Here is a 13,657-nt window from a genome sequence, read left to right on the forward strand (position 1 = left end):
AGCTTTGTGGGGATAGAAGAAGGCGAATTGAGAAAGCCTCCAGGGATTTATGTTTTACAAGGAATATGCTCCATTATCAAAATAATGTTAAATTATCTTGTTCACTTATCAACTTTAAATTGATAAACCATAAAATTTTAATGAGGAAAAGAGAGAGGAAAATTCACTCCCAATAATCAAAAGTATATGCAGTAATAATAATATCTTGATCATAATCATTGTTTTTGACCTTTCCTAGCTCAAATAACTCAGCCACTTTTACATAGTTGCAGTGTAGAACCATTTTGTCACTAGTTAATTAGAACCAAATGCCCTGGCAAGGTCTGATTCTTTCTTTATTCTCAGAGCTGTGAATCTTTTTTCTTCCTGGACCAAACTAAAGTGAACTTCGTTCCTGTCTGATATTTATCCAGCTTCAAAAGTGGAAGCACCTGAAGCTACTTTGTTCAAGGTAAGAGAACTAGATATCTGCAGTTAATATTTGTTTCTTTTAAATTTTAATCGATACAGGCATGTGTGGTCTTATATGAGGATGCATATAAAACAATGCTCAAAACAATGCTTTTATTACAGTAGCTAAGATTCACAGAAGGAACTGAAAATGCATGAGTGATATTCAACACCTCTATCTTTTTCTCTTGGGTTATGTCATTCTATAGGATGAAATAATGATGGTTAAAGTTTAATTCGTTTCTATTTTTTAAACAACTTTATTGGAGTATAATTGCTTCACAATGGTGTGCTAGTTTCTGCTCTATAACAAAGTGAATCAGCTATACATACACATATATCCCCATATCTCCTCCCTCTTGCGTCTCCCTCCCACCCTCCCTTCCCCACCCCTCTAGGTGGTCACAAAGCACTGAGCTGATCTCCCTGTGCTATGTGGCTGCTTCCCACTAGCTATCTATTTTACATTTGGTAGTGTATATATGTCCATGCCACACTCTCACTTCACCCAGCTTACCCTTCCCCCTCCCCGTGTCCTCAAGTCTATTCTCTACATCTGTGTCTTTATTCCTGTCCTGCTCCTAGGTTCTTCAGAACCTTTTTTTTTAGATTCCATATATATGTGTTAGCATATGGTATTTGTTTTTCTCTTTCTGACTTACTTGACTCTGTATGACAGACTCTAGGTCCATCCACCTCACTACAAATAACTCAATTTCGTTTCTTTTTATGGCTGAGTAATATTCCATTGTATATATGTGCCACATCTTCTTTATCCATTCATCTGTCGATGGACACTTAGGTCGCTTCCATGTCCTGGCTATTGTAAATAGAGCTGCAATGAACGTTGTGCTACGTGACTCTTTTTGAATTATGGTTTTCTCAGGGTATATGCCCAGTAGTGGGATTGCTGGGCCATATGGTAGTTCTATTTTTAGTTTTTTAAGGAATCTCCATACTGTTCTCCATAGTGGCTGTATCAATTTACATTCCCATCAACAGTGCAAGAAGATTCCCTTTTCTCCACACCCTCTCCAGCATTTATTGTTTCTAGATTTTTTGATGATGGCCACTCTGACTGGTGTGAGGTGATACGTCATTGTAGTTTTGATTTGCATTTCTCTAATGATTAGTGATGTTGAGCATCCTTTCATGTGTTTGTTGGCAATCTGTATATCTTCTTTGGAGAAATGTCTATTTAGGTCTTCTCATTTTTGGATGGGGTGGTTTTTTTGATATTGAGCTGCATGAGCTGCTTGTAAACTTTGGAGATTAATCCTTTGTCAGTTGCTTCAAATATTTGCAAATATTTTCTCCCATTCTGAGGGTTGTCTTTTCATCTTGTTTATGGTTTCCTTTGCTGTGCAAAAGCTTTTAATTCATTAGGTCTCATTTGTTTATTTTTGTTTTTATTTCCATTTGTCTAGGAGGTAGGTCAAAAAGGATCTTGCTGTGATTTATGTCATAGAGTGTTCTGCCTAGGTTTTCCTCCCTTTCTATGGTTTTATTAGATAACTAACATCATAGGTTTTTCATGAGACGGACCCCTGAAATAAGTTTGAATTTCAGCACCACCATTTGTCAGAGCTGTTAATTGTAGACAAGTCACTTACCTTTTCCAGCCTGTTTTCTCATCTGTTCCTCATGGAGTTGCTGTGAGGACCGAGTATTCTAATGTATGTGAGGTCAAAGGACAATGGTAGTAGTAGCAATAGTTACAGATTAGCTGGAGTGGTAATTCTGTACAAGCTTTCCCTATATCCTCCCTAGGAAACTTGATGTAAAGGCAGTTCCATTTTTCCCCAATGTTGAATGGGCCATATGGCTGGCTAGGCCCCCTCTTTCTTCACATTCCGCCTGTGTCCCTCAGGGATGCGTATGCGGTTGAACTGGTATCCTTCCAGGATGGAGGGAAACTGTTCTTCAGTTCAGGGTACACCTCTAGGAAACATGGGAATGACAAATAATAAAAAAGAACCAGCCCCAAATGCTGTCAAATTGTGAGTACAAAACTAGTGTTGGTTTTCATGTCGCTGAATTTTTTGTTAAAGAAATTAAATTCTAACAAAACTAGCTTTGGTCAAAGAAGTTGACCCAATTTCATACAAGAAATAAGGATGTTACGGGGAATTGAACTGTTTATTGCTAGAATAATAAAGACAACAAGAGGAAGAATTATGGTCTCTTTTGTTCTCTCTTGAATCCCAGCTACTAAAGTTGTGCCTGGACTATAAGAGGTGCTCAATATATAATTATTGAATAAATGAGTGAATGCTGCTAAAAAAAAATAACAGGTGGACTTGGGCTGATTTTTAATCATGATAAGTGTGGCCATGTAAAATAAACTAGATAGAAGCAACGTAGCTAAGCCAGGAAGCTGAAATTCCTCTTCTCTGAAGATCTCTAAGAGTAGGTTCAACTCCCATTTCTCCAAGATCCTGTCAGTTTACCTTTTGAAAAGAGGATAGGCCAGATATATTCTGAGGTTGAAAGGCTCTAGAACTCTCATGGAAAGTTCCATATATGCGTGAAAGGTCTTTCCTCATCTTGAAACTTGGAGAGCTTTGCCAGACACCACAAATATTTATCCACAGTTAGTCTTTTACCCCCAATCATGCCTTAAGACAGACTTTCCTGCTACAGATCCATTTTGCTTCTGACACTATTTTGTTGCAAGCCACCAGTTACCTGTGTGTGCAGGTGATAATGACCCCAGTGATATTTATTCATAGTTCACTTTTCCTTCACAGAAAGCAGGAAACAGTTCCTCATTAGTATCTGGGCCATATGTAAATAGCTGAATGACATTGTTGTTTTCTGTCCACAAAGGAGAGAAATTTTGCTCAGGGTTTCACAGATAATACTGATTTTTTTGTGTCCCAGATCATGTTCAGGATATCATCATACATTGTGGTTCTACTTTCCTTTTGAAAATAATGTAGTAGATCAAAGTACTTATTTCTCTTATGTGAATAATGCTTTATTCATTTAAACTCCTAATATGAAACAAGAATATTTATTAAAAGATTTCATGGAGGAAGAAGAAGGATAGACTTCCGGGGAAGATGGTGGAAGAGTAAGACGTGGAGATCACCTTCCTCCCCACAGATACACCAGAAATACAGCTACACATGGAACAACTCCTACAGAACACCTACTGAACACTGGCAGAAGACCTCAGACCTCCCAAAAGGCAAGAAACTCCCCACGTACCTGGGTAGGGTAAAGCAGAGAGATTCCCGCACAGAGGATCGGTGCCGACCGGCGCTCACCAGCCCGAGAGGCTTGTCTGCTCGCCTGCCGGGCTGGGCGGTGTTGGAAGCTGAGGCTCAGGCTTCGGTCAGAGCGCAGGGAGAGGACTGGGGCTGGCGGTGAGAACTCAGCCTGAAGGGGGCTAATGTGCCACAGCTAGCCGGGAGGGAGTCCGGGAAAACTCTGAAGCTGCCGAAGAGGCAAGAGACTTTTCCTTCCCTCTTTGTTTCCTGGTGCGCGAGGAGAGGGGATTAAGAGCGCTGCTTAAAGGAGCTCCACAGACGGGCGCGAGCCGAGGCTGAAAGCCTGGAGCCCAGAGATGGGCGTGGGACGCTGGGGCTGCTGCTGCCGCTGCCAAGAGACCTGTGTGCGAGCACAGGTCACTGTCCACGCCGCCCTTCCGGGAGCCTGTGCAGCCCATCACTGCCGGGGTCCCAGGATCCAGGGACGGCTTCCCTGGGAGAACGCATGACGTGCCTCAGGCTGGTGCAACGTCACGCCAGCCTCTGCCGCTGCAGGCTCGCCCCGCACTCCATGACCCTCCCTCCCCCCCGGCCTGAGTGAGCCAGAGTCCCCGAAGCGGCTGCTCCTTTAACCCTGTCCTGTCTGAGTGAAGAACAGACGCCCTCCGGCGACCTACACACAGAGGCGGGGCCAAATCCAAAGCTGAGACCCAGGAGCTGTGAGAACAAAGAAGAGAAAGGGAAATCTCTCCCATCAGCCTCAGAAGCAGCGGATTAAACTCCACAATCAACTTGATGTACCCTGCATCTGTGGAATACATGAATAGACAACACATCATCCCAAATTGAGGAGCCAGGAGTCAGTGCTGTGCCTCTGAGGTGGGAGAGCCAACTTCAGGACACTGGTCCACAAGAGACCTCCCAGCTCCACATAATATGAAACGGCGAAAATCTTCCAGAGATCTCCATCTCAACACCAGCACCCAGCTTCACTCAACGACCAGCAAGCTACAGTGCTGGACACCCTAAGCCAAACAACTAGCAAGACAGGAACACAACGCCACCCATTAGCAGAGAGGCTGCCTAAAATCATAAAAAGTCAGCAGACACCCCAAAACACACCACCAGACATGGACCTGCCCAGCAGAAAGACAAGATCCAGCCTCATCCACCAGAATACAGGCACTAGTCCCCTCCACCAGGAAGCCTACACAACCCACTAAACCAACCTTAGCCACTGGGGTCAGACACCAAAAACAACGGGAACTACGAACCTGCAGCCTGCAAAAAGGAGACCCCAAACACAGTAACATAAGCAAAATGAGAAGACAGAAAAACACACAGCAGGAGAAGGAGCAAGATAAAAACCCACCAGACCTAACAAATGAAGAGGTAATAGGTAGTCTACCTGAAAAAGAATTCAGAATAATGATAGTAAAGATGATCCAAGATTCTATTTCCAAGATCCAAAATCTTGGAAATAGAATAGACAAAATGCAAGAAACAGTTAACAAGGACCTAGAAGAACTAAAGATGAATCAAGCATTGATTAAAAACACAATAAATGAAATGAAAAATACTCTAGATGGGATCAATAGCAGAATAACTGAGGCAGAAGAACGGATAAGTGAGGTAGAAGATAAAATAGTGGAAATAACTGATGCAGAGCAAAATAAAGAAAAAAGAATGAAAAGAACAGAGGACAGTCTCAGGGACCTCTGGGACAACATTAAACGCACCAACATTCGAATTATAGGGGTTCCAGAAGAAGAAGAGAAAAAGAAAGGGACTGAGAAAATATTTGAAGAGATTATAGTTGAAAACTTCCCTAATATGGGAAAGGAAATAGTTAATCAAGTCCAGGAGGCACAGAGAGTCCCATACAGAATAAATCCAAGGAGAAATACGCCAAGACACATATTAGTCAAACTGTCAAAAATTAAATCATATTAAAGAAATCATAGAAAAGCAGCAAGGGAAAAACAACAAATAACACACAAGGGAATCCCCATCAGGATAACAGCTGATCTCTCAGCAGATACTCTACAAGCCAGAAGGGAGTGGCAGGACATATTTAAAGTGATGAAGGAGAAAAACCTACAACCAAGATTACTCTACCCAGCAAGGATCTCATTCAGATTTGATGGAGAAATTAAAACGTTTACAGACAAGCAAAAGCTGAGAGAGTTCAGCACCACCAAACCAGCTTTACAACAAATGCTAAAGGAACTTCTCTAGGCAAGAAACACAACAGAAGGAAAAGACCTACAATAACAAACCCAAAACAATTAAGAAAATGGGAATAGGAACATACATATCAATAATTACCTTAAATGTAACTGGACTAAATGCTCCCACCAAAAGACACAGATTGGCTGAATGGATACAAAAACAAGACCCATATATATGCTGTCTACAAGAGACCCACTTCAGACCTAGAGACACATACAGACTGAAAGTAAGGGGATGGAAAAAGATATTCCATGCAAATGGAAACCAAAGGAAAGCTGGAGTAGCAATTCTCATATCAGACAAAATAGACTTTAAAATAAAGACTACTAGAAGAGACAAAGAAGGACACTACATAATGATCAAGGGATCGATCCAAGAAGAAGATATAACAATTGTAAATATTTATGCACCCAACATAGGAGCACCTCAATACATAAGGCAAATACTAACAGCCATAAAAGGAGAAATCGACAGTAACACAATCATAGTAGGGGACTTTAAGATTTCATGGAAATTTTGGGTAGAAAGCAGTGCTCATTTTATAAGCAATTGGAAATCAAATGGTAATTATTTTGAGAAAGAACTTTCTTATTACTGTGGTGGGCTACTGATAATTGTTTAGGATAAGGTAACTAATTTAATAATTAAGTGACTATATTTGTTGCCAAAATCTCTGAAAATGGACAGGTTTCATGTTAAATGGTCTAATGTATATGAAGCCAAAGCACAATTTTTGTTGTTTTTCTTGTTTGATTACTTAATAGATACAGTACCAGAAATAAACCACAGCCTAGAAGCCCTCATCATAGCTAGAATACATCTCAGGAAGACATAATTGGAAGATAAGTTTGAACCAATGAAACCCACAGAGCAGAAAGATACCATTACAGATCTAAAGATCATATATCTTATACACTTTAAGATAAAGTTGATGAATCTGAAGGACCCAGATCACTAAAACCAATTTAGTTACATTGCATATGTAAAGAAAAGACAATGGGTCTAGTGAAACTAAGATGACTAACATAGCAAAAGACTTCAGTGCTCTCTAGTTTGCTTTGAAGGTATAATTTATGAAGATGCTTTAAGGTCATATGTAATACAAATGACAGTATTTCTAGAGATATATTTGTGCTCTGTAGGATTCATGAGTAATAATGCCTGGAGCACTCCAACAAAGGTAGTTGCATGAATTAATGGAGCCATCTGGGCATCAGTCCAATAAAAATTTTGGCTGAATGCTTCCTTGGGGGGAAAAGATGCTGAGAACAGGATAGTTATAAGCAATTGATGCTGGTTAAATAGAACATCTTCCTTACTCTTTTCAGCTTGCTTCTGAACTAAGTCAGCTGTGTGTCTTTGAGAGAGGAAGAAGACTTTAAGGGGCAAGTTTACTTTAATGCAAAGAGTCAATTTTCAAATAACGTACTTCTTTTTGGGTAGACTGACCTGAGTATGAAAACCCAGGCTTACTAGCAAGCCCTTAGTTATAAAGTCTCTGCATTTAATGCTGATATCTCAGATTTATGCTGCACACTTCCTATAAGATCAAAGTACAATATGTAATTCTCAATTTCAATGCAACTACATATTTGAATAAATTTATTTTGTGTTGGGAACAGTGGGAAGAAATGGAGTCAGTTAACTAAGTCTAATAGGAAGAGTTCCCTTCTCTCTTGGCTTGAGGTCTTCCATGGGGACATAAAGAAATAAAAACTCTAGGCTCATAAGAACTTCTGTGTCCCACTTGCCAATCAAAAATAGAAGGCAACTGGTTGTCTTTAAGTGATTGGTAGTGAGCATGGAAGAAAAGAGCATGCTGTGGAATAGCTGAGCTGGGTGGAGTGTCACATGCTTTTTAGAATTGGTCTGAAGGTCACTCTCTCCATTTATAGCCATGGAATGGATGGAGACCAAATTCAGTGTCAGAATGTTTGAAATCCATCCTTATTCTACAACTTTCTAGCCATGTTACTCAGGGCAGGTGGCTTAACTTCTCTGAGGAGAAGTTTAACTTTTTTAATTTACACAATTGGAAAAATAAAACTCTCCTCTGTGTCTTACAATCATTTCCTGAGACGCTATTGAAATAATGTATGCAGATGTGTTTTGCTGGTTGAGGAGAACTATGCCATTGTGAAGTGTGGACATTATTATTCTCTCTAATGGAAAGCTCCCTGAGGGTTTATACCGTTCATGAACCTCTTCCAGCTGCCTACTTTATTTCCCAAACCCTCCTCCTTTGGCTCTTCTTTTTGTTCTAATTACATCCAGGAGGACAACTCCATTAGGAATTAATGAGCTTTAGTACCTTCATTTGCCATCTGCTCCCCTCCCCCTTTTAACAAATGAAGGTGTGTCTCAGCCTCAAGACCTTATGTTGACTGTAGCGAGGCAGATGCGAGTGATTCAGATGAGAAAGATTCTTTATTCCATGGTACCAAGGTCACATTTGGATTTGGTGCTGCTTTTGGAAGCCAGATGGTGACTGGAAGGTGAGAAGAGCCTCTGTTTAGAGCCCTGCTATGGAACACACTGGCCCCACTGACATTCATTTATTCAAGCAGGCATTTATTCATTCAATTAACATTTACTGTGTCTGTTATATGGCAGACACTGTGCTAGATGGCATGGATATAAAGTTGAATGAGATGGACTCTTTTCCTTGAATTGCTCACAGCCTACTGGAGGAGATAAATACATGTATCCAGGTAACTATAGTGCAAATATTTGATGTGCTCTAATAGTCCTATAACACTGAGTCTAGGTTCAGATATGGGGAAAGTTAAAAGAGCTGAATTGCTCTCACAATTGGGGCTTCTCAGAGAAAGGACTGTCTTCTCAGTTCCCTCCATGTCTATTAGCAAAAGGAACTGGTTTGTGGACCAGTGAGTATCTAGTTGATAACCCCCAATTGCACATCTCTCTTTTCCTTTATTCCTATATCCGCTGTGTCCAGTTTGGGAATCACCTAGGACATAACTGCAATACTGGAAGTATTTGCAAATGTAGAGAATAATAATCTCCCCATCTCTATTTATAATAACTGTGTACCATCTATTGTTTAATGAGGAGGGTGGTAATTAGGGTCCTAATAGATAACAGATGGCTCACAAAACTGTTACGAGGGTGTGAGTACAGCCCCATAGGAGGGATTGTGCAGGAACCTGGGGCTAGGAGCTGAGACAATCTCTATGTCCAAAGGGAAGAAGAGAGGGATCAGTTTTAGGACCCCAGCAGAAAAAGGACCCCTGGAGAATTGGTCTCCTTGAGAGGTACGGTAACCTTCAGTAAAAGGTCATAGTTAGCCCACTTGGAGGCTATCTAGCAGGGAGAAAGCCAGGGAAACAAATCCCCTGCCTTCACTTTCCTCCTCCCTCCCTCCCATCTCTCTGATGCTCTCCATGGCCCAGACCCAGTTAGAAGTCTCAGGGGCTGGGATTCTGTCAACCTCACCCTTCCAGTTCACCAGAGAAGGGTGGAGAGGGGACCTGGGAGGGCAAACAGAAGATAACCACCCAGGAGTGATCAGGATCCTCACCTGTAACATGACCGTGTAAGAATGTAGACTTGCCTGCCCCCAAAAGTTATGTTAATTATGTATATATGCGTATATATGTGTGTGTGTGTGTATATATATAACATAAATTTTTATGCACATTTTATTATGCCTACATATATATGCACACATATACATGTGTGTTTTTTTAAAATAATAGCACACAAGTTCTGTCCAGTAAGTCCCCTACATACAAACCTTCAAGTTGTGAACATTCAAAGATGCAAACATGCATTCTCATGTCCAATCACGTAAGTTCAAGTGTCTGGGGTAAATTGTCACGTGCATGCATCTTCTACAGGTGGTTGTGCTTTTGTGTAGTTTACAGAACTGTATAGAGGACAGTAGTGGAGTATCTTTATTTCAAGCCCAGGATGTCCAGAAGCAAGCGTAAAAGCAGAGGTAAGGTAGCTGGTACCACTGTACTTTTCAGAGTACTGTACTGTAAGATTAAAAATGTTTTCTTTATTTTTTCTGTTTGTTTTGTATGTATTATTTGTGTGAAAAGTATTATAAACCTATTTCAGTACAGTACTATATAGCCGATTTGTTAGTTGGGTACCTAGGCTAACTTTGTTGGATTTACAAACAATTTGGACTTAAGGAACGCGTTCTCGGAATGGAACTCATTTGTATGTAGGGGACTTATTGTTTAACTTTCTTACTTGAGATGCTTTACCAAACACTCTTTTTTGTCCTTTTTAAAAATACTTTCTTAGTTATGGAAAATGTCAAACACACACATACATAATAAATCCCTAGATGCCCATTATTTTGCTTTAGTACTTATCAATTCATGACCAATCTTGTTTCATCATGCTCACATCCAATCTTCATAATCCTATGATTTTGAAATACATCCCATGTTTGGCTTTTGTTAGGCCAAAGGCATGTTAAAGCTATTTTTTAAAATGAATCCCCTTTCTCAATCACAAATTAAGCATATATTTTTAAGAGCTGAATCATAGGCAGTAATTAATATATTTTAAAAGGTCAGTCAGCCTCTCTTAACCCTAGATTGTTTTAAAATGATAAATGATTGCAAAACACAACGAATAACATGATTTATATAACTGTTTACTGTGTTATAGTTTAAAAATACTGGCTTATACCTTTTTTTTACCTCTTTTTCTTTTCATTGTTTGGTAGTTAACTAAATTCCTAAATGAAGATTTCTTCCGTTTTATTTATCCCCCACCCCTATATTGGGAACCTATCATGGGGTACCAATCAGTATATAGAACATTGTTCCACTCTGATTTGTAATGTCCCATCTTCCATATATCAGATTTAAATACATGCATGGGCCTGTGTTGGGCACCTCTTTTTCTTCTGTTGGTTTATTATTTTTTAAATCATTGTGCCAACATCATACTTTATAATATACTATAAAGTATCACTTTATAATAATTCTTCATATCTGGCATTTGGAGTCTTTAGAAGTATCCTAGCCTTTCTTGGCCCGCTCTTCCATATAAATAGGTTCAGCTTGTCAAACTCCATGGGGAAAAAATCCTATTGGTATATGGCAGTTGATTTCTAAAATGATCTGAACTACAAAACATATTTGTTGAGAACTTTGAAAGTTTTCTAGAAGTTTATGAACTGAAGGCTTCATGAGGCTTAAGACAAGCAGGAATAAAATATAATTTTCTCTTTGTGCATGTGAAAGCTTGATTAAAAGAAAAAGAATATATTTTTGTAATATTTGTGTGTCGAGCATAGGATCCATATCTTTTTGTTTAATGTAGTTTTCTACTCACTTTAAGATCTTTCTTTGCAATATGGGCTCTCAGTGACTAAAAAGGCAAGGTTGAGAAGAAATGAGAAATGATTGACAGAATATCTCAAGAGCTCAGTGGTCTCAAAAAATATGCACCATGGACCCAAGGGGCAATGAATAGAAGGAATATATTAATTGGCCGGTGATTTAAAGTTATTAATGATGAAGACCATGGCTGCAATACAGCTGAGTCACCAGTCATTTAAAAATGTAGGATCTGAATGCTTAGGAATTGTATTAGTTATCTGTTTGCTGAGTAACAAATTAGTGGCTTAAAACAACCCAGGTTTTATGGGTCAGGAGTCCAGGCACTGGGTCCTCTGCTTGGGGTCTCACCAGGCTCTGATAAACGTGTTGAGTGGACCACATTTTCATGTGGACATCAGTCTGGGGGGGAATGACTTCCATGCTCATTCAGGACGTTGGCAGAATTCATATCCTGGTTGCTCCAAGACTGGGGTCCCCAGCTTTTTGCTGATTGTCACTGGAGGCCACCCCAGATCCTAGAGGCAATGCAGTTCCTCCCTGTGGGCTTCTTCAGTGTGGCTGCTTGCTTCAGCCAGCAAGGAGGGTCTCTGGCCTGTAGAAGGCCTGGTGCCTCTTTTATGAGCTTTCACCTGATTAAGGCCACACAGGATAATCTCCTTTTTGATTTACCCTTTTGACTTGGGACCTTTATAACATCTGCCAAACCCCTTCACCTTTGCCATATTCAATTGTTTAGAAAAAAGTCACAGGTCCTGTCTATGCTCAGAGGGAGGTGGTGATCATACAAGGTGTCAACACCAGGCGAACAGAGTCATAGGGCCACGCTAGAGGCTCTTTGCATAGGGCTAAAATAAAATGGCAGAAAAATTGTCATCTGTGGTCACAGTTCTGGCCACCTGGTTCTTTAAAAGTAAAGGGCGTTTCTGGGATGAGACCTGCAGAGGCAGAGGTGTTAGGGTGAGGTGGGTGCAGCCCGTTTTGCCTTGTGTTTGTGAGAAGCAGAAGGAACACACATTGCCCTCCCCGAGCTTTCAGGGTATCTGTGCTGTAGGGCTTGGGAGCTTGCTGTGGGCTGTCTCCCCTTCAGAGCAGTAGATGTGGGGACGCAGACACGTGGCTCTGACGGGCAGGCAACACGGATCTCCTTGCAGTCAGCAGCCAGGAAAGAGTTAAGCCTTGGCTTTTGTTCCTGAGCTAGGAGATTTGGATTAGATGCTTAATTGCTAGTGGAACCTCGTCTGTAGGGTACACGCTTAGCGACCTGAGACAGTCAGAGACCGAATTTAGTCCCTACTCTTAGGCCTGCTCCCAAGGACAAGAAGCAAAGGAGTTGTGAGGTCCATTGTTGGCACAAACGCTGGGTGAACAGTCACCTTCCTGGCCCAGCAGCAGTTTCCTGGTGCAGGTGATTCTGTGGCATTTGTGCTGTGCAGCTCCCTTCACCTTTCTGGCCCCAGCCGGCAAAAAATTTCTGGCACAGCAGGGAATTAGTGCCTAATGGCAAGAGAAAAGGAAATTAGCATTTCCTAACAGCTAACCAAACACAAAAGCCTCCCCCAGCCTTGCATGGAACACCTCTGACCATCCATCCCTCTATGGCCGAGCCCTGCACCTTACAATTTGTGATTAATTATACAGGAAAAGAGAAATCTGTTTCTCTGGGAGAGCCTCTGAGAACCTGTTGGGGAAAGCTTTCTGGCTGAGGCAATGGTGAAAAGGAATTACCTTTCCTTTTCTTCTGATTTTGCAAAACAGCTGGCAGCAGACACTGGCACATAGAAGGTGTGTAGGAAATGTGTGTCCAATAAATGAATAAATTTGTGAATGAAAAAAAAAACTGTGAAACACTTACACAAGAATATTCTTCTTTCAAAAGAATAATGAAAAATAATTTCATTCAATAAGAGTCATTCTTAGTTACTGATACATTCAATTTAAAATGTTCCTTTTTTTCTGATACTTAACAAGTTATTAATTAAATGTTGCTCACTTTTAAGGTCAATCTGTGAGACATTATTTATCATGTCTACTCTAAAGTTCCAGCATCAACTCAGGCGGGGCTTCACCATGTACTGATCATGGGACCTTGGCCTCTCATTGACTCAGTTTTCTCATTTGTAACATGGGTATAACAATAGGCTTATTTCATAGGCCTATGAGGAGGAAAACCTCATATATATTTGTGTGTGTCTATATATATGTATTTAAACACTGTCTTAGAATAGTGTCTGGCACATGATAAGCCTTATAGAGTATTGACTGGTGCTACTAATACTGATATTATGAGAACTAACTGTTGAGAATAATCCTTCATATACTGCTTTGTTCCACTGAAGATAAAGGAAACCAATAGAATACTAGAAATCAGATTAAACACAGAAAGCCAGTAAAATATACCAAGACAGAAGATGATGAGTGTGTAAAAGCATA

The 13,657-nt window shown here is 40.4% G+C and overlaps 1 long non-coding RNA gene across 2 annotated transcripts in view; it reads left to right on the forward strand.

Annotated features, from left to right (window-relative positions):
• Positions 1-361: 361 nt before the first annotated feature.
• Positions 362-13,657, forward strand: part of LOC309797510 — a 41,744-nt gene continuing 28,448 nt past the window's right edge. The window contains exon 1 of one of the 2 annotated variants that reach the window (XR_014292678.1): positions 362-451. This is a non-coding gene — a long non-coding RNA (uncharacterized lncRNA). The remainder of the gene's footprint in view (positions 452-13,657) is intronic. The other variant, XR_014292679.1, reaches the window with a different exon arrangement.

Source organism: Mesoplodon mirus, assembly GCF_964341445.2.
Source record: "Mesoplodon mirus genome assembly, contig: HAP1_SCAFFOLD_664, whole genome shotgun sequence".
Taxonomy (NCBI): domain Eukaryota; kingdom Metazoa; phylum Chordata; class Mammalia; order Artiodactyla; family Ziphiidae; genus Mesoplodon; species Mesoplodon mirus.